This window comes from Pyxicephalus adspersus, chromosome 10, assembly GCF_032062135.1.
Source record: "Pyxicephalus adspersus chromosome 10, UCB_Pads_2.0, whole genome shotgun sequence".
Lineage (NCBI taxonomy): Eukaryota > Metazoa > Chordata > Amphibia > Anura > Pyxicephalidae > Pyxicephalus > Pyxicephalus adspersus.
In genome coordinates, this window is record NC_092867.1 from 26794617 (window position 1) to 26817732 (window position 23116).

The 23116-nt window shown below is 37.8% G+C and overlaps 1 protein-coding gene across 2 annotated transcripts in view; it reads left to right on the plus strand.

The window, feature by feature from the left end:
• Positions 1 to 23116, plus strand: part of SGMS1 (sphingomyelin synthase 1) — a 157435-nt gene that overhangs the window by 58488 nt on the left and 75831 nt on the right. The gene's annotated exons all lie outside the window — the stretch shown is intronic.

Below are 23116 nucleotides of genomic sequence, written 5' to 3' on the forward strand. Positions count from 1 at the left end.
TTGGGATAAGTCCTGTTTTATATAAGTCCAATGACCAGGAATGGATTAAGGAATTATACCAAGTTACCACTGTACTTTGTTTTTTTTCATGTAGCATGTTCCATTTTCAAGCAGCACACATCAATACAGCACGTTGGTGTAGATTACACCTTGTTTGTTGTACCTTTCACCACAAGATAATACATTCCAAGTAACCCACTCTTTCCTGTTTCTGCAAACTCATATTGTATAGTAATTTTGTGTGCAGTATAGCCATCGATAATCATTTTAAGGCCGAAGGCACTATTATGGCATCCAAGAAAAGTCTTTTTATTTACTTTCGGCCACAAAACAAATTGCACCATCAAAAAACGATGTATGCCTTGTAAACCAAATGTTCGATATCTTGGTTAAATAAATTTTAATTCCAAATCGTACCACTGCAAATTAGAGAAAGCAGAGTGGCTACGTACGGTATGCAAAACATTGTAACTTCATGAAGTAAAGCAAGCCATTTGGTTACATTATGTTTGCAAATCACAGTTTAATTTTGTCATACAAATCTGCACATGGTTGCACAATAAAGCGTGTTTATCTTTCTTAGAGTTCTTTAAAATGGAGAAGCCTCCTACTCCTCTGAATTTTAGAATATTTCCACCCATAACTAGAATATTGTTTGAATTTTCTGAAGATCCTTTGTGTATGTTGCTAAATGGCCACGTCCATCAATCATTACAGATGTCAGTATGTCTTATGCTGCAGTAGAAAATATTTGCAGAACCATTGTGTTTTGGGAGAGCACAATTGGTCCTATTTTTCACTGCAAATTTGACAAACAAGTGTTCCACTTGTCCGCTTGTGCTCCTCATTTGGAATGGGGAGAATGTGTATTTGTCATCTAGGATTTTGCATACAGTGAATTCTATGAATCAGATTGCTATGCTTGGCATTTTTCCTTGTGCTTGCGAATGATTAGCATTTGTAAGTCCCTTCAGTGGCCTGCAGACCTCAAGCACACACGCAGCTGTGATAATGATGTAGAAGGGAGCTTTGATGATTAGTAAGCACCAATCAGCCCATTAATGTTCCAATCTCCTATTAACTTAACAGGATGTTCCTACTGGGCGCCATTGCTGCAGCTTCTTAATGAATGACCACCTCAGGTTTAAAAAGCAGAAATCAAAAGGCGATTGCAATGTTTGTGTATGCGCCCCATAGTTACTTCAACCTAAACACCATTTTATCAGAATTTCACACTTCTACTACTGTTCTACTGCGGTTCTTTTCCAGTGTGTATTTATTGATGAGTATTGTTGGTTTACACATTCTAAGTTTGCACAGATCATTCATATGTAAATAGTTTCCATTTGACTTAAAGTGCACAAATAGTTTACGTTACAGTATTTGAAACTGTATCCACTGAAGGTCTAATCTAGTCCACAGCTGTTGGTGATATCCCACTGTACACGCACATCGTTGTTAGAAGAACAGAGGATAAGCAAAGGGGGATTTGTGTTTATTCCTTTTATTTTATGTATGAAAGTCACACAGAACATTTGGTAGATGTAGAAGTGGTCATTGTTAGAAAAAGATACTCTGTGTACATTGGCCAGTTTGTATCCACAATACATAAAAGTCATACTTTATATCATTACCTTCTATTTTGTAAAGTTGTACAGTTGCTTACTTTAATTTCATTATACTTGGTCAGCTTTTGACAGTGTGAATTGGAAGCTGTGGCACGCCAGTGCCCAACTCATATGTGTTTATTCAGTATGATCCAGTCTTTCCTTCCATATTCTTAGGCTACATACACACGTGCAATAATTGTCCTTGGAAATGAACTACTAACAACCAATTGTTTGATAATTGTTAACAAAAAAAAGTGCACAACGACGCAGATGAACAGGAAATGTCGCTGGAAACGAACAACCTTCTTGGCAGATCCATTTGGGCCATTATTGTTCGCTATCTATACGGTGTGTTCGATCATACAGTGATTGTGGATGGTTCTGTGCATGTGCAGCAGACAACAGCACAATAACTATTGTTTTGTATTGTATATGTGTGTGTGTATATATATACTTACACGTCACTTCCTGCATTGTATCTAGTGTGTGTACATTATTGGTGGATTATCTTTGAACTATATACACTATACGATCGTTCAAAATAATCATGAATAATCTTTGATCTGTCGCTAGTCATTCGTTGTCTAACGACATTTATTGCATGTGTTTACGTAGCCTTTCTGTCCTTGGCCTACCCTTTTCATTTGTCGGATTTTAATTCTTTTGAAATGGGAGGCTCAGCATGACATATGGGTGTCATTTAGGGAAGCTTGCATGAGGTAGGGGCTTTGATATTTTCAGAAAGCCATGTTGAGCACCCTGTTGGTCCTTCCCTCCAGCCATGATTTTCCTACATTGTATAGAGGAGCACTAAAAATCATAGTGTTTCTAGTTCTAAGATACTTAATGTCATTTTATTAGAATGGGATATGGAGTGAGCTAAGGAAGGAGGATTTAAAAGTTTTGTCCGTCCTACACACATAGCCAAAAGCATCCTTTATATCTGCCCTCTCCTTTTTACCCTAGGGTAACCTTTGAAATAATATACAGGTATCAAGGAACTCAACCTAAACCAATTTTGGGTCAATGGGGAAAAACGTATCCTGATCTGGTGACCAGTTGATGTGTTCCCCAGTAGTAGTGATGTTGGCCCCAGAACTATGAGGACATATTTGAAGTAATTAGCCACAAGGAATCCCCAGCAACCTCTGAAGGAATTCTGTGCTTCCTTGGAATCTTGGTTTAGAATGCCTATTCTATATGTTTAATACCTTTTCCCTCCCTGCTTCTGTTCATACTACCATGTGTCTTTTGATCCATCCTTTTACACAGCTTTAGTAGATAGTATGTCGCCATTGTGCAGAGAAAGACTATGTAACCATGATCCCTTTCAATGGTCATAAACATTTTGAGTAATTGTGACATGAGAATAATAGATGTGGAGCACTATGACATGCTCTGAATGCTGTAGAACAGCTTTATAGATAATTGCAAAATGTTCAAAAAATCTTCAAATGCATATCTTCTAGGTAAAAGAGAAAGCATGGCTGTTAAATTGACAGCTTGCACCTGTATGAGGACATGATTGGGAATAAAGAAGAGCTCATGTATTAGAACCCCTACAGAATACAAAACAACACATGAAATAAAATGTTCAATTTCTTCTCAGCATGAAAACCCAGAACTATTACTGTCATGTTAGGGCCTGCCCAGTGGACTTTCTCTTTTATGTTCAAGGAATTCAGCCTTGATTCTGCAGATTTGCATATGTTTATATAGCTTTGACATGTATTTATACCTGCCGTATTGCAAAGTGTGGCCTGTTCTTTCTTCACAACCGTTTCAGGCTAAAGAAATCTTACCAAAGCCATCTTGCAGTGCTTGAATTGGAATAGGATTTTTTTGTGTGGGTATAATGACTATCAGTTACTTTCTTTTTTTAAAGGATCGTGATTTTTAGATTAGATTTTTTTAAGTAAAATGAAGATGATACTTAAAGTATATACATTTGTGTAAGTATGAAATGAAATCATTTTTGTGATGCACTTCTATTAATTAGCACTTCATGTGAATTATACCTGTATAAATAGTCTAGACTATTAAAACGCTTAAATGGTGTAAATGTCAAATTCCTGTCCCTTTAGAGAGAAATAGTCTTAATTGAGCTTATGTAAAATTTTTGACATTCATTTTTTTTTTGTATAATTGTGCCTTCTTACTTAAGAAAGGCCTATATTCGTTCCGTATTTAGCTCTATATTCTCCACACCTGACATCTGGAGAACGTGTCCTATCACTGTCCATTTAAACAACTATCTTCCTAAAGGATGTTAAGTGCTTTCAACATTTTTATTCATTAATATTTAGTTGTTAAGGCTTCCCTTGTATAGGCACCCAAAAGCCCTAAGACTGCTGCTGGATGTGGTCATCTTGTATGTGATGGCAGTAGACCCAGAGCAGTCACACACTATTTTTCCCCTGCACCCCTTACCCAGTGGCAACATAAAAAGTTATGTAAGGAGGAAAAGGTAGGGGTGCAGATGCTGGGTCCGTACAGACAGTATTTTGAGAGGGTTGTTCTACAGGATTATTTGCCATTAATTTTTCTTGCAATTGCACAGGCTCATAAAAAAGTAAATTTAAAATTAGTTATTAAAAGCATAACACAAAGTATGCATTTAAACAAAATAATTTTACTGTGCTTTGCTGCATTTTTATGTTAATGACTTGGTGTCTTTAAAGAGAGCCTGTCAGTACAGTTATGCAGGTACCTAAACATGTAGCCTATAAAGCACTGCAATTGAAGATCATGCACGGCATCCAGGATCTAGAACTTTAACAAGGGAGTCAGCAATGGCATCTACCATACAAAATATTTCATTGATATGACTGCCCATATCTCTATATTTTGTCTATGTTTACCTGTTACTTACTTTGTCTGAACATGGCATTTCTAGCTGGAGTGTTCAGGAATCAGAGGGCATCTGAAGTCAAATACTTGGAAAGTGGGATATAGTAAGGGAGATTTACTACATCTTTACTTGTCTTTTATACTTTGTGTGAATATTTCCTCAGCTACCCCACAAATATGCTAATGAAATAAGATAAAATTGGATCTCTTTTTTGAGTGATTGAATGATTGAAGTGAAGATCTATACCTCCTTTAGTTGTTGAGTTTAGATGGGCAGTTGTTCTCAGCAGAACCATTGTGGGTGACCGCTGTCAGCCAGCCCTCAACCACCCCAAATATATGTTTACCATTGAAAAATTTGGAGTGGTTTAAACCCTTTTTTTTGTTCAGCTGTTATCCTGCGGTGGCCTTGAGGTTCATCAGACGCTTCATGCAGCATCTCAGAGAGGTCTGGTATTCAACCGCTTCTGTAGACTAAAATGGGTTTCTAATTACGATCTCTATCCTAGCAGGGAACATATATCCCATAATACATTTTGCCCTGCGCAAACCTGCATTAAAAGCTCCTGAACGTTTCCATACCCAGAATTACCTTTTTTTTCTTCTTTGCTTCCTGCACCCCAACACAGGAGAAAAAAAGGGAGTTAAGTACCGGTACACGGTGCAAGTCTGGCTGCTCTGCAGGTTCACATTAAGTGACCTTAGCACTAAGCACTAAGATAAATAAAGCATATGAAGGTTTTGGCATTTAGGTCTACGTAGATTATGTGACAGTGAGGTTCAGAAATGGTTTTCTATTACGTGAAGTTGTTTAAACAATTTTGTTGCACAAGATTGCTTGTTTTTCAACTTTCAATGGGTATAGTGAGTGTTGATATAAGATATTGGTTCATATTTGACCTGTATCATATTCTAAAGTCTTTGCTTTTCCTGAATTTACTCTGCGCACATGACACCTGATAACCTGTATTATTTATTTTTCTCTTTTTAGTTTAAGTAAACTTTTACATTAGACAAGTATACACAAATCATGGACACTAATATTGACAGAAATTAAAGGCTAGTTAAACCCAAAAAGCTAAAAGGGAAATTTAAATAGCAGTCAGGTTAATACTTGAATAAAATTGGATATATAAGTAATGTGGTGGACAGAATATATGTTCTATGGGCCAAATATGCTTATATACTGCACTACATCTTATTTCCCCTTCTTCAATTTCATGTGTGACCATGTGGCACCCAAAGAAGGAAGGAAAATAAATTCCAGACCACATGTCCCTGCATTGCAGTAGATATCATAGAACCTGTAGCCCGGAAAAAGTAGGTGATGATGAATATTATGACCTAGGTCTGGGTCTATGAACAGGTAACCGAAGGCAGGAGAGGTCCTGTAGCTGCACAGTGAAGAACAACTACACAATGGGTTTTTTAATTTAAAAACTTCAGGTTTAAAGATAACATTTATACACTTTACACTCTTGTATCTCAAATACCATTACAAACTCTATGAAGTTGGGTCTTTAGTTCCAGTTTAAAACTAGGAAGCTGCCAAGTCCCTTCTGGCAAGGACAAAAGAAGCCAGTACTGTTGCTGTACCTCGGAGAAAGATGCATGTTTATTTTTACTGTGCATTATCACAGTTCATGGTAACGCATCAAAAATGGAAATAAAAGCTTGCAATTATTATTATTATTATTAAATATTAAACAGTATTTATATATCTTATTTAATGTACAGTGCTGCGTAATATGATGGCGCTATATAAATCCTGTTTATTAATAATAATAATAATAATAATCATAATAATATAGCGCCAACATATTACATAAAGTGGTTGCAAATGATAGATAGTGACACAGGAGGAGGAGAGGACTCTGCCCATCTTAGAGGAATACTTTTAAGGACACATTTTACAACAACAAACTTAAATGGCAACTGCAATAAACAACCTAAAACTAGCTTCTAATTCAAGGTACTCATGGAAGGGCTTTTCATACAACAAACAATACAAGGTTTCCCAGCACGTTCACCAGCCAGCCTGCAAAGAAACACTGCTTCACTGTTCACATTAAAAAGAGGTTTTAGTTGCATACATTTGCAAATACACTTAATCAACAAGGCCCCTCTGTAAAGTGTGGTCTCTTGACTTTAGGCTATCAAAGTTTCTTGTATGTTGCATGTTTTTGCTGTATGAAAAGCCCTTTATATATTCACCTTGCCTTAGAAGCTAGGTATAGGTTGTTTAGAGCAGTCGCCATATTGGCTTCATATTGTATTTGGTGTAGGAACATGCCAGAGGTCCTCACCTGCCATTGTGCTGGATATTTTTAGTGTTCTTTACACCTTCAAGGAGGAATGGGCAGCCTCCAGGAACTTTGTTCATTATCATTTATGTTTCTTGTTGAAGGAACTCAAACCTAAACTTGAACTTGAGGACCACATTTTACAGAGCAGCCTTGACAAGTTAGGGTACATACACACGTCAGATAAGTCTTGTACGATTATCTCTTCAGGGGTAGGATGGGACGAGAATCTGATGTGCGTACAGTGGCCGTCGGACATCATCCATGGACATCATGGATGACATCATCCATCATCCATCTGTCTTGGTGGATCCCTGAACGATGAATGACTGCAATGCAATTGAAAGAAAAAGAGTGCAGCCGGCGACGCTCTCCCCTCTCCATAAAACAGAATGGCTTCCACATATATTTTCAAATGTTTGCAATTAAAACTGTTGAAGAGATGAGATGGAGTTTTTTTGAAGGCTGGTTGGTGAGTGTGCTGGGAATCCTCATACATAAAGATTGTGGTATATAAATTAATGTAACTGATCACGTGTCTTTCTTCCTCTTTAATACAGATGTCTCGGAGAGTTTGGTTCCTCCTCGAAATACATATTTTAGCTGAGCCCATTGTGAATTGATATTGATATATTGAGTGTTTAAAGATTACATTTTTGGTAGAAAACTTTCACCTAGTTTTGCAGAGCAGATGTCAAACTCAAAGCGATGATCAGCTTGGCTATGGCTGACAAAGAACAAAATTACACTAAGTAAAAGTTATTTTACTGCTGATTATGTGTAAACAAGCCCTTTCACATGATTTTGATCAAATGTGCTTTGTATATTTATTTTGTGTCACATGCAGTAAACCACAGACAAGTGTGGTCTTAAGACATGTTTGTGACAGGCTGTCCAAACATGCTTAAGGAAGAAATAAAGAAGTGTATTCTAGAATGAGTCCGAATATTAAGTACATTATATTTGTCCATATTGACAGTGATACCGTTTTTAAAATTGAGAGATTTTAAAAAGGAAAGGGTATGGGTTTAACTGTCATAATAGATCTAAATATGGGCACTGAACCCCTTAATCCTTAATACAAGGCTATACAACTTTTATCTATGGAACAACCATGTAATTAGGATTTTTTTTTTATATATTAAATCGTTTCATATAGATGTGCTCTGTGTACATTTTTTCTCTGAACTGATAACATTTCCCAACATCTGTGTGTCATGTGTTGTGTGCACATTCTGCCCTTCTAGGGAGTCCTTGGTAAGCAAATGACACAAAGGTCTGTATTTAGAAAATTGGGAATCTGACATTCCCTGGTAGGAAACAAATACTGCTATTGGAATGTATGGATCTGGAAGATAACCACAAGGGAATCTTTGAGGGAATATCAAATTCGTTGTTTTTTAAGTAGAGCCCAGAGTGAATTGTTTGTTCTATGTTTCTTCCACTTTGTGGCCTATCAAACCCCAAACTTACTCCAAAAGCAGGAAGCATTGAGGCAGACTTAAGGTAAAGACGTGGCCAAAGTGGAGACAGGCTGTTGTCTTTACTATAATTACTATAATGAGTACTGATGCATCATAAAGGGGGGAGATTATGAAAAGTCTTACACTTATCAAAAACTTACACCTAAGGTGGCACTGCTACTCAGTAATATCCAGTGTAAACATGCCCTCAGATTTACCCTTCATTTTCCAAACAGCCTATTCATTTCATATCCATCCAGGCCAATATGCTACAGGTTGACTATCGAACATCCGGCCATCGATAATCCGGTTCCTTCAGTTTTCCGGCATGAACTTGGAGCGCATTTTCAATACATGTACTGCATTACACTGCTTGGCCACTTGTGTTTTGATGGCGCTGTTCTCCAGAAACAGCTGTTAGCTCTGCTTGCTACACTAAATACACTTTGAGACGTCCTTGCTGCCTGATCTCCAGGACTGTGCCAAATGTCCGCGGGTGCTGGGAGAGAAAGGCTGGCTCGTGTGTGGAGGTGAGTATAACCTTCAAAAATCGAGGATTTTTGAAAATACGGCACTCTTCAGGTCGGGAGGTTGCCAGATTTTTGAATGTCAACCTGTACAATGTTGTTACAATCTGGTTATAGATTTTTTGTTAGTTATTGTGTCTGGCCGATATTTAAATGAAGGGATTAGTTTTTCAAGCAAACTATTTCACATTCACACATTCAATAATTGACACATTCATGTCAATTATTTTTTTTTCCTGAAGTTAAAATGGGAAGTCAAGCATCACATGACCCAAACTTCACACAGTTAAGGAAGTAAAAAACTGAAAGCAGGATTTCTAACAAAGATTATTTTCTCTGAAGTTCTGCTTAACCCCTAACAGTGCTGTTCTTCTACCCAGTATTGCTAATGTTACCTTTACTGCAGTACTAATACCACACTGGGCGTACCTCTCACAATGGAGATCCTATAGTATTGGTGCTGTTGGCAGACTATCACATACCAGTTCTTACCATTTATTTAAATGCATGGTAAATTTGATCATTATAATATTTAATTTCCTTTACACAGATTGAAAAGCTTCTTGGATTTTATTAATATTTTATATTTTGTTTTCATTTGCTTTGAAGTATATTTGTGCTATAGTACAGGTAGTCCCCAAGTTAAGGACATAGGGACGACTCATAGATACGAACGGGGCTTCCCTGCTCACTCGTGTGCAGGATGGAGGTTTAATGGGGCGACTTACATAGAAATTCAACGTAAGAACAAACCTACAGTCCCTATCTCGTATGTAACCCAGGGACTACCTGTACTGCTATTGCTAACAATATTGCTGATCAATCCTGGTTTTGAATATAATACTGCCTAGGTATGATGGGGACACTACTCTTTGTGTAGGGTGCATTTTACTTGGCAACAGTTCTTTTGACACTCTGAACAACCATACTAAAGCTCAAATTGTATTTGCCTTGGCTTTAATATTTAGTTATACAAATATCCCTTGTTAATTTTAGCATCCGTTTTGGACACAGAAGAAACATTTTTTGTTATTCATGTTTTCCGTTTTTAAAAAAAAAGTTTGCTAGTTATTTCAGAACTTTGCATGTGCCCAAAGTAAGATTGTTTTTTACTTTTCTATTTTTATTATCACTTTGTTTATTATCAAGATATGAAGTCTCCCACTAAGGTTTTTGTTACGTCTGCACATGTATTTATATACAAAAAATATTTATATATAGTATGATAATACACAGCTGCGAATTGTATGACAATGCCAGCTAACCTAGAGTAAATCTGTATCGTTAAGGAACTTTCTTAGTTTAGTTTTAACTTTGGAACGTATTTGCATAAGCTGACATTAATAGGCTACAAAAGAACAGCCAGCAGCGGTATATTTTCGTAGCTTTTAGTTTTGTTCCTTGTACTAAGGACGTTGTGTCCTCTGTGGGTGATTAAAATACAACGGAATTTCAGAATCTTATTCAGGCACGGAGTCAGTTTTAAATGAGTGGTATGATTATGGGACATAGCTAGCTTGTTATTTAAGAAGTATACTGGGAGTTGTATGGAAATTACAACTTATTTTTAAAAGTTTTACTTTTGGATTTGTTCCTCATGCTGTAGGTGTTTTAAAAGTGTTTTTGCTTAGTTTTTGTATGATCATGATATGGTCAATGGGGGTAAAAAACTTTCACAGATCCTGAAAAGTGGCTTAGTGGCAGAAAGTACTTCTGTTGGTGCTGAAAGTTTATCTTCACTGGGATCTGAAGAACAAAAGTAAACTATGTACAAAATGGTTGTTTGAAATCCTTTTGTGATTGCTACTGTTTTTGTTTGTTATTTTTCTGTGGAGCCCTAAAAAAGACCCAGATTTGTCACATTTGAGAGCACATTTTAGAATAAACACCAACAATGGCAGGTTTACCAGGCCAGTGAATAATGCCAGTGGCTAAACTTGTAATGGTATTGTTTTAACATGGCAGACAATAGGTGTAAAAAATCAAGGCATTTTTCTTACAGTGCTGGATTTAGTTATTCTGTGATGATTACACTTTAATACTTTAAACCAACTACTTTGAACATATGAATTTAGTACATGAAGGTAACATTTACACTCCCCTTCTCTGTTCTATAGGTCTGCACTTTGTTAATATGTCCTTTTTGAAAGGAACATTATGCATGAAGTAGAAAAACAGACTCCTGTCTTTAGGTGGTGAAATCCATGACTTTGGTATGTTAATCCTCCATGGAAGGATTGTTGTTAATCCTCCATGAAATGGTTGTTTGAAGTCTATTTGTGATTGCTACTGTTTTTGTTTGTTATTTTTCTGTGGAGCCCTAAAAAAGACCCAGTTTTGTCTCATTTGAGAGCACATTTTACACCCCCCCCCATTCCCATAATGCAGCTCTGTCACATGGGGATGAGAAGAAGCTTTCAGTGTCCTGATTGTTACTTTGCCTGGTATTTGCAACATGTTGAACCTGGCAGTGCACCTGCCCAAGGAGTGCATTGGTGTGGCAACAATTATGCACTGCTACTGATTCAAAAGCATAGTTGCCACTCTTATGTGCAGTAGGCTTTGCTGTATGCATTATATTGGGGTGAAAAAAACTGGTCTTTAGTATTAACATTTTATTAGCATTGCCACTGCTGGTTCACAATTCATCATTATTGATTGGTGGCACTGCCCTTGTTGCTCGAACCCTCCCTCTGTGAGCTGCAGTGTCTGGGCATGGGGCCATATGAGAGTGAAATAATGATTTGGGTGGCTTAGTTAGGAGACTTTATATTAGGAGACTTGTGCATTACATAATAGCTGGATTTGGAATTTGTTTGGACATATAGTAGCTGTTAGATTTGCTTTAACTGTATAAACTGCATTTGCTAGTTTGCCTGTAGAATAAACACTAACAATGGCAGGTTTACCAGGCCAGTGATTAATGCCAGTGGCTAAATTTGTAATGGTATTGTTTTAACATGGCAGACAATACGTATAAAAAATCAAGGCATTTTGCTTACAGTGCTGGATTTAGTTATTCTGTGATGATTACACATTAAAACTTTAAACCAACTACTTGGAACATATGAATTTAGTACATGAAGGTAACATTTACACTCCCCCTCTCTGTTCTATAGGTCTGCACTTTGTTAATATGTCCTTTTTGAAAGGAACATTATGCATGAAGTAGAAAAACAGACTCCAATCTTTAGGTGGTGAAATCTATGACGTTGGTATGTTAATCCTCCATGGAAGAATACTAAAGTGCTGATTATGTTTTTTTCCTATTTATTTTCCAAGTACTCATTCTTCTGTTTCAAAGTAAATACAAAAATACCACTATGAGCAACTTTCCAGTAGAATGATCCTGCACAAAACTCTACAATACCATTTATAGTAAAAATAGTAGATTCAGTCGGGTTATGCATTCCCTTATATGAAATTAAAGTTTTTAAACATGATCTGCAATGTAAACAGGAAAATCAGCTTTTATTGTAGTGCAGAACTGTAGCTGTCTACTGCATATAAGGATGGGTAAAATAATTGGAAGGTCACTAGTTGACCAAAGTCACAGTTACTTGCATAGCTGTTATGGCATTCCTGATTGGGTTAATTACCAGTTAGCAGTATATGTGAGCTGTTATTTAAGGGAACATTCGATTGCCTCATGGAATCAGGAAGGATTTTTTTCCCCTGTTGGAGCAAATTGTACCAGAGTTTTTTTTGCCTTCCTCTGGATCAATTATTCCATAGGGTTTTATATCTGGTATATGTTTATTTCCCTAGTGGTTGAATTTGATGGACTTATGTCTTTTTTCAACCTGACCTACTATAGAACTATATGAGTTTACACAGCCACACAAGACTAGTTCTAAACTGTCAAATATTTGACATACAAAGTGCAAGTGTTGTATTCCAAAAATGATAGTGGAACAATTTTAAGCTACTTAATCTATCCAAGACCAAAATACTAAAATGCAAAACCTAGCACAAAACTGCTCCCGCATGTAAAAACATAATAGGTCATCTTCTCCCTATATCAGGTTGGTGTGGGGGAAAAGCCAAAAATATAGTCAGTCTGCATTGTTTTTTGCATTTAGTATGGCAGCTGGCTTGTGGTAATCATTTGGCTCAGTGATTGTTCAGGGTATATAATGAGCAACAAATATGTTTAGCCCCAGATGTACTGCTCTCTTCTGATGATTCTACATTCACAATAGGGCCCCATAACCAAGGCTAAACAAATTTGTGGGTGTTACAAAGAACACCAAGACAACGTCGGATACCTTTACGTGTGCCCCCAAATTATTAGTATTAAACATTATTAAACCTTGATGGGACATGAGAGATTTCCACCTTTTTCAGCCTTTAGAGATCAGATGCAGAATCCCACTACACACACAGTACTTGAATGTCAGCATTTCAAGAATGACTGTTGTTATAATGGGCTTAATATAAAGCACGGCAATTCTTTGCCTTTATAACAGTTCCATATTGTCAGGTGTTTGCCTAAAAGAAAGCCGTACTTCGCTGCAGGATCTGAAAATTTGGTACGTGTCCGCCCCACTCCACCCCTGTCTATGAGTCATTCAAAGTGGAAGAAACTTGCCCCTGAGTGATGTCCTGATACCAGAACCCATGAGGTGTGTCCTGAGTCTGCAATTACAAACTGGAAACATGTTCCGGGGCGGGGGCAGACCGACCAAAGCCACGGACCACCAAAGAATCCTTTGCAAAATAAGAGAGTACACGTGTCCATTCCTGAAAAAAGTGAGGGCTTGCCGTTCCCACCCATGCCCGCCCCACTACACCCCTGTTCCTGGAGAAATCGGTCATTTCCAATGGTTGAATGTGTCTTGAAAGTACCTAAAATCAGAGCTAATACAAGACTTTGAATTCGGTATTACTAATAGGGCAGATGTTCAATGTTACTGTACCTAGTTGACTTGCTCCTGACTTACCAACTCTCTGACCTAAATGTTATTAATTAAATAATAATTTGATACTTGTCTACATGTTTTTGTTTTCTGCAAACATGTCCTCCTAAATGTTTTTTAGTTTCACTGTCATTTTACTGTCATTTGCAGTCTCCTTCCTCTCAGTAGATTTTTAGCTGCTTTATGCATTTTGTGTGTGTTGATGTGACATTGGGTTAAGTTGTGGTTATTTCAGTGTAAACATTTTCTTGGCCGACGTGTACATGGATAAGTATGTTTCTAGGTTCAGGGTTCATAAAACAAAAAACGGTGTCCATGACACATATATAAATATTACATTTATTATCTTGTTTATTGAAATAACTTCCCCACCTTATTAGCATTACATTCCTTCCTGTGGTTGGTTCAAATCACAGTGCTTCCAAGGGGCACAGTCATTGCTTACTAGAAGAGTATACTCGGTGAGTCTTAGTAAGGCAGTACAGGGAACGATAACGTGCAAAGTTTCAGATTTAATTTTACCAATGTCAACAAAGTGAAAGATTTGTAGCTGTGAATGTTTTTTTTTTGTTTTATTAAATGAAGCCTAGTGAGCTTTAGGTACATTTTGGAGATTTCAAATTACTATTTCTGACAGACTGAACTACATTTATTGTCAGGCAGCTGACCTCTGAGTCAAAAGCCACAATTGTGTGCTGTAATGACAAGTGGGTTGGTGCCACCTCCATAGTCATAGTCTTGCATGCAGGTTACGTTTATTAAAAACCCATCCTCGTCACAATACAAATATTGTATTGTAACAACAGAAGGTTTATTTGCACTTTTAGCTACTGAATATCTCCCTCACATACTTGCTAAAGGCTAACTAGTCTGCATGTCTGTTCTACCCAACTGATATTTGGTCATTACCTAGCTATACCTGATTATTTCAGCTCTTGTTGGCTTGGCTTTACTTTGGCCCTGCGGTCCTCTACATTTATCACCTGCTCCCCGGTTTGGTCTACATATGTTTGACAACACTTGAACCAAACTTGAGCCAGGCTATGCTATCTGATCTGGCCTGTGGGATGAAAATAGTAAGGTCAGCAACAGCTTGCCAATGCATGGAAATAGGTTGTCCATTTTTTGGAGCTGATGGTATTTTAACAAGCACTGTAGTAAACTATTTGAAACTTTTATGCTTTAAACAATAGATATAAAGTTACCATTACCATTACCAATTTCCTGAAAATTGAGGGAAAATATGATGAGGAATTAAAAAAAAAACATATGTTGTAAAATATTTTTTATTGTTCCAAATGTTACAGGTGGTAACAAACTGGGTAAAAAGTGGCAAGTGTTGGAAGCAATTACCTGATTCCATTTTCTAAGCAGCAGTTTCTGTAATGAATGATATTATTTAATTTGCTCCTTGTTGTCAAACACATTAAGCTATACTCCCCTATGTATGTGATTGCCAGTAATTAGCAAAACTTATGTTATGGTTATGTTTGCATTCAATTTGGATAGCAATATGTTGTTTTCATTTACATTCATTTTTTTCGATATTTAAATCCCCATCTTTAGGATCAATTTCTGTAACCCAAAATGTGCCTATTGTACAGTACCTTACACTAATCTATCACAAAGGAGAAAAGGATGGAATAACACATAAGCCTGACTTCAGTAATAAAAGAAGTGATATCTAGGCGTATTGGATACATGCCTTGTAGACTTTGAAGAACGTCTATCCTGACCAGGTTAAATCCTGATTCATAGAAAATGTTATTCAGCATGAGCTGTGGGTAGTGTGAGCTCTGATGGCAAGAATGTGTGTTGGCTGAGGTCCTACACTACCATAGAAAGAAAGAGTGTAACATTTGGATAATTCTAGCTATTTAAGTTCATGCCCTTTACAATCATTCCCTTTGGACATATTCTGGGAAACAACGGAAAATCTTACTAAAGCATTTCTGGGTCATGTTAGTTTTTTCCATATAAAATCCTGTGATTGTTCATGATTGAACTGTTGTCAAAATCCTTAAAGATGTAGACCCTCATTTTTTAATATTCTATTTAAATTTCTAATTTGTCTAAAACAAATATGAATGAAGGAAAATATACTCACACCCCAGAACGTGAGCATTCGTGGGCACAGTTCATATAATAAGGGGCATTGAGCAAACTGAAAGGAACACTTATAAAATGTATACAATCTATCTGAAGGTAAAGTTGTGTGTATGTTAGTTTAGAATGTAAGTAAGGGACCATTGGAGCTGGAGCTGTGGGGCTTCTAGAAATCTATATACTGAAGATGTTATAGGAACAGGGATAGGTGAGTGTAACACTTGGAATGATCTATTTGGGGGTGGAGAGGGGGCTTTATAGGATAACTTTATTTTAGGCATATTTTAGGTATAGAGTAGTATCACCTAGATACAGTGCAGCATACATATATTACATCACATACTGGGCAGGATACACATGTAGGGCAACACCATGGCTCAGAGGTTAGCACTCTGGCCTTTGCAGAGCTAGGGCCCATGTTCAAATCTTGGCAAGGACACTATCTGCATGGAGTTTGAAGGTTCTCACCATGTTTGTGTGGGTTTCCTCCCACACCCCAAAAACATGCAGTTATGTTACCTAACTTCCCCTTAAATTGACTCTAGAATGTATTATTGACATAGGGCTATGGTAGGGACATTACCTTGCCCCCTTGCCCATTCTTCCATGTGCTACTTTGGCTTTATTGTACAAGGAGGCTGGCAGGCATGTGGGGTTGGATATATTGCCCCTAATGCTTATGTCTTTTTTCAAAGCCCAGTTTTGGGCAACACCACGCTGCTTTAAAAAAACCGAACGTGAGCCATGGTACTATAAAACAATATTGTGGCCACATGACTCAAACATATAAAAACACCACTTCATTTCCAAGCAAGAGGCACTCTTTGCTAGCAAAAATATAGATTTAGTCTGCAATTGTATTGTAGGTGCATGTTAAGTAAGTGTCATTTCTTTCTTTGTAAAAACCTCCCTCAAAAAAAATCAAACAATCATTTTCTATAATAAACCCAGAAAACCAAATGGTAAATCAAAGTATATCCCTTCATAATCAACACAGTCAGTAGTATACGTGGTCATCTCATTTACCTTCTGGCGTAAAGTAGCCATGAACAGGAAATGTTTGTTTTAGTATGCAGTTGAACTGTCTATTTAAAGATTTTTTTTGTATGGCTGACTTGCTATATATATTTTGTACACGTAGGTTAAAGGCTGTGGATCCATCAGTAGGATTTCCTGTGAAAAGCCGTTTCCAACCCTCGTAGTTGACTTTTTGTTGTATTTTGTGTTTCTTTATATTGCTATTCAATGAGCTAATGTCTATGAAACTATTAGGTATGTTTTTAGCTATTTGCTTGATGGCATGAAAAAGCTTTAGTAGTTTTCTAATATGCAGAATTTAAAGTCTTGTAGCTTATTGTTTTTTTCTGCATAACAAAAATGTTTTTTTCTAACTTATTGCTAACCATATGGCACAAGACACACTATTTCAAAACCCAAGGCTGGCCTGCATGGCTTTGGTATATAAAAAAACAACCTTCAAACTTCGAGATTTACAATCCTAATTTGCCAAAGTGTGGGAATAATAGATAAATCATTTCTTAACTTCCCTCATTTTAATTGTCATCTTCTGAGCCTCTTGGTCCTTTTTAAGCCCAGATAGGATGTAAAAGTATCTCTGGCCAAAGCCTTCCCCGTTTTCTGTTATCAGCACTTTCTGTATTCCTCTCCTTCCTGTTTCCCTTCCCTTTTCCCATACAGAGCTCTACATGGTCTCCTTGCCATACTTTTTTCCTGTTTGCCTTTGGGGCATTTTGTTGTTTTCACAGCACTCCAGATCAGTAAAGGCTGATCAATGTTCTGAATGTACAAACCTTTGTTACACCATGTAGATACTCTGCCTCGCCAAACAAAGTCCCTAAGGCTGTGGGACCAGTGTTATGATCTGGGATTGCTTCAGTTGTTCAGGTCTTCAGCAAGGTTATGTGACGGGAAAATGAGGTCAGCTGAGACCTGATGGCACAGACATGTTCCAAAATAATGGTACCAAGATTCATAGGCTCATATTGTGAAAGAATTATTCAGGGAGCATCAGACATTTTTTTCACACATGGATTGGCCCTGACAAAGTCCTTAACCCCAATGAGAATCTTTGGAGAGTTGCAGAGGACTTTACACAATGGTCTCTCTCCCATCATCAATTTAAGGTCTTCCCAAAAAATGAATACATTTCTGTACTCATTTCTAAAACAATACCATGGGATTACCAATACTACATTTCGAAACATCACCATGGGAAATGCATGCTGCAATTAAAGCTAAAGGCTTAACATCCAGGGACTAGAATTATTTTATTAATACATGAACCATATTTTTGTGATATTCTGCTTGTTGTTCAGGGAAGGAGGTTGTTGGAATTGTATCCAATCTGCATAAAAGCGGTTATATTCATTTGTTTTTATAGTATTATGAAATACACACTTGTGCCAAGACCGCGATATGTGTACAAATCCTTTGTGTATATTATTTTACAAGTTTTTTCTGCCCTAGTAAAATTGTGTAAATAAAGTAAGTTCCTTGAAAGCATTTGAGTAGAAGCTGGAATTCCTTGCTGGCCAGCAGATTTTCTTTGGGTTTTAATAGAGTATTTGGCTTTTGAGCATACACATGAAGTTTGTGTGCGTGTATATGTAAAGGTATGTGTGCTCCCTCCTATGCTGGTGGACCCATTTCTGAACTTTACAGCAGGTGCGTGCAGCAGGAGGCAGGGAGAGGCTGCTCTGGTATTCTAGACATTCCATAGCCGGCATTGTTATTATTCACATTGTGAAGGGATGGGGCAAGAGGAGTGAATGTGCTCATTTTTTATGAGACTGCAGACCTATCACTATGCATTTTTCATTGTGTTTGCTGTATGTGTTTATTTTTGGACCAATATATATAGAGTCAGCACAGGAAATGTATAGCACATTCTAGGTACATGGTTAACCATATTCCTAAGATGGAAACACACATTGCTGCTTTGCATAAACAGGCTGGTTCATATAATTTTTCAGGAAATGATCATTATCTGTCTGAAGAATAAAAAAAAAAGGTAAAATATCTATTTGCCCATAGGAGCCTGTTAGCTTTAACCTTCATGTTTCCAGTCTAAATTTGAAAATAAACAAGCAGATAAGTTTTTTGGTGCCTGTGGTACAGACAGGAACTCCAAACAACATAGCTTTGCAAGATTGAGTAAAAAATGTTTCTTCTTAAAAAACTATTTGTGGCATAAGACCCCAAAAATATTAAAAAGGTGCAAGATCGGGTGACATACAGTAGCCGCTGTGGAGGGGGAAAAGATAGAGCATGATCCCTTTACCCTAGGAGGAAAAATACCCTGATCTCAGCCATGGGCAGAAGGAGCAGCCTGAGCCTCCCGGGATGCATGACATAGGTACCCCGAGGAGCTCTGCACTCCCATTAGGTCTTGATCGCTGCTGCGGCGATCAAGACTTCAAAGGGCGGCAATGCACCCTTTTTTTATTTAAGAAAAAAGGGTGTTGCACTTGAAAAAAAAAGAAACAACAACATTTTTACCTTACATATAAGGGTTGTTTATCCTTCAATGTAAAGTTAAAATGTTGAGTTTAGGTACGCATCAACCTCCAGATAGTCTCCTATGAAGCTTCAAGAGCATGCCTAGGCATTTTAATTTGTCTAGTATCCTCTGCTGTCTGTAATCAGGAATCATGTGCTAAAGGTTTATTTTTTACTGATTTGCAAATCACATTGGTCTGTGTTAATAAACAGCCAAACTTTTGATTTACATATAAATCTACTTTAAAGTGGTAATGACTTAAGGCTTGTTCAGACAAGAGGTAGAAACACTGTATCTTGGCAGCTGGCACTTCATTTTGTGTTTTCATTCTGGGTTTACCACGGTACTGGAATGAATTAACTCCTTTGAGCATGCACAGAGGTTATGTCACTCAGGCCGGGCCAATTAAGATAGCTGAGGAACCCCTAACCCGTAAAACAACCAGGTGAGGATATTAGTGTTTCCAAGGGGGGGGGGGGGCAGTTTAGCGAGTTTAGCTCTTCAGTACAAACTAAACCTAATGTATACCTCCTAAAAAGACCTCATTTATATTTATAGAAAAAGTTATAGAAAAAGCCTTGGATGAGTGGATGTGAACTTCAAGCTGCAGTGTAATGCAGAGACTATATGAAACACCACAGGCTCCACAAGAAAGCCAAGCTGTAGAAAAAGCTTGCAATGAATCTACCCAACTAACAGAGACATCAGTTAACCCTTTTTTTCTTGCTTCTAGGTAATGCAAGGCTGTGTGGATCAGAATTGTGCTATTTCTTTTCCATAGCTGACCATCTGACCTCAAGCGAATGTAATAGTGTTATACACTATTGTAACCTGAAATTACTTGGCTGGCTGTACATATAAAAGCATTTTGGTATTGTTCCTGGTAATGGTAGGGTTTGTGTTGGGGAAAAAAGCAATATAGAGTACTCATTTTATTAAAACCAATCTCCAAGAAAAGCTCACACCTTTACAAGGCAGCTGAAGATCTCTTGTGTTCCTGGTATGCCAGGTCTGTTTAAACCTTGCTACAAGGAAAACGTGCATGTAATACAGAGCAGTACACAAAGGATCCAGAACACTTTCCAGCTAGCCTAAAAAGAACCAACAATTCTACTTAGCTTAAAAATAGAAGTTTGTGTTGCATATATTTGGTTCAGACACAAGCCAGATGTATTCCACTGCCTTGTAAAACCGATGTCTTGGCATTTGGTGTGTGACTGTAAAGTGTTTCCTCCAGGAGAGCCTGATCTCTGTCTGATCATTTCTATGTATTTCCCATAGCTGGGAATTTGGAAAAAAGCTTCCCCATTGCAACCAATTACCTATCATCTGCTTTTTTTACAATCCTTTTCTGAAAATCAAATTTTGCATCTCACTTGTGATTAAACCAGAAGTAGGCAAACTCCGGCCTTTAGGCCAGATACGGCTTAGCCAGTATTCCAGTCTGGCCTAACGCCCCCCTAGTTATTTATTGTTGAATCCGGCCTAATTGAATTGTTGTGTAATTGTGAGTTCCCGCGATATCCTTGAGTTCCCGCACAGTAGCCCCAATTACTATGCCTAAAGAGCAGAAGCAACGCGCAGCTACCAGTCTCCGTAACGTTGACCTTGAATGTCGTGTGTTCAACCCCGAATGGACTGACAAATTATTCTTCATCCAAGCGGCAACAAAGCCCTGTGTTTATTGTACAACTACACCAACAGCACTTTTAGGTGGTGGAATCTCAAGGGGCATTTCGATGCCAAGCATGCACACACGTACAAAATCTTCACCGCGGATGAGCGGAAGACTGAGGCTGCTCACTTGCAGTCACAGTTGGAAAAAACCTTTCCTTGGACACCTTGTTTCTTCTGGCCTAGTGTGCCGACCCCTGGATTAAACCGTCTAATCCCAATGGCCAGAAAAATGCAATCTAGAGCTGAATTGACTTAAACCTCTGTAAGTGATAATATAGATTCAGTAGATTGTGATTAAAGTGAAAAAACCCGAACAGCTCATAGCTGAACTCTTAAGCTGTCACTATATAACTTCTGTTTCAGACTTTATGCCACTGGCATTCTTCAGAGCCCTAACAGATTCAATATTTAGTTTCATAAAGTCAATAATTGTTTTACATATAGGCATGTCCTAGGTGGTAATGCCCAGCCTGAGGATGATGATGATTATTCAGGCTTGGCATTGTATTATGAGACTGGTGCTTTGGTTAACACTACCAGGTGGAGGGACTACCCCAGAGATCAGGTCAGTACTGGGGATATTGTGCCTTCAATAAAATCCTTACAGCTTATGACTTTTTGATCTATTTACTCAAAGGTTTGCTTTGCCATCTTGTTTTGTCTCTGATTGATCACACTGTTTTAGTGCAAGGTGTTGGGGGAATACATGCATGTGCCATACCTCTGCAGTCAGAACACTGCTTCCACACAGAAGCCCAAGGGTCCATTCTGCAACTGATGACAAGGAACAGGCCATCGCTGCTTTAGGACAGGACTTCTCCATTGTGCGCCTCCCCACAACTGGCAGCTTGCCAGCCCCTCAAGCACTTGCACAGTAGCACCGGATCACAAAGAACCAGCGTCTGCACATGATGACTGGCGACTAGTACTAGTACCGCTCACTGCAAACCCCATTCATTCCTTGCTGCAGGCAGACGCTACATGCATCGTCACCCCGAGTGTCAGCATTTCCTAAACGCACTGCAACCTCATTGGCATTATCCCCTAAACCCTATCAATACACCAAGAGTTTTAGGTTGTAAACCAGTTAATATTCTAACTGTTAAAAATTATGGAGGAACAATGCAAAATAGTTGTACTGAGCAAATATCCAAATATTTCCTTCCCTGTTTTGTACGCAGCTGTGTTGATTTGGGTCCTTGGCTTTTGTTAAACTGTCCTGGAGTGATCTCTGTAAGATCAATCAGGACCACACAGCTCCTTTGATTTGTGTAAAAAGATGAAGTAGCCAGCCGCAGGGAGGTCATGGGAATTTCTGGCTTTCTTCACACAAACATTCTCTATTTCTGCTCCAGAACTGTGGGGCTTCAGTTTCTACGCAATCATCTCTAATTATGACAGCTGTTTTATTTTGTGCTGTGTAATTTGACATGAATAAAATGACAGGTTTAGGAATTGAGAGACTGCAGTGCAATAATATTACATATGTTGTCAGCAAGGATGGATGACGGCTCTGTATTCAGCCAGTCCCGCAACAGCAAATTGTAGCTTAGATTTTTGATGTTTAGCCAAAAATGTTAAAACCAAGGTGAAGTCAGTGGGGGGCATTACATTTGGGTCTTAGGAAAATCAAAACAGATTCTTAGGTTAAAATTAGAACTCTTTCAATACAGAGGTAAAAATACAGTTTGCGTTGGGCCCTATAGAGAAAGGAGGAGGTACAGTCAGGTTTATTAGTAATGATTCTTATCATGTAATATACATTTCTGAGCTCCGGTGGCACTGAATAATGAGTTTGTTGGAGCTGGTACTGTAGCCTCTAATGACCAAATGTGTTCAGGATCATAGCAATTCACAAAGGAGGGTTGTTAGATTTGTAATGTAGTGTTGCATTTTTGACAGATCATGTAATATTTACTATGATATATATATATATATATTTATATACAGTCAGCAGATCCACAAATACTGGTAGCTAAAGTTCTAAACCACATTTAACTTTTGGCTTAAAACATGGAGTTCAGCTTCTACATTTCACCTCCTTTGCATTAGTTATTAAAGACTCCAGCTTTTGAGTACCATACTATAAAAATACTGATACATAGTTGGTGTATATTGCCTTAAAGGTTTTCTTCTTCATT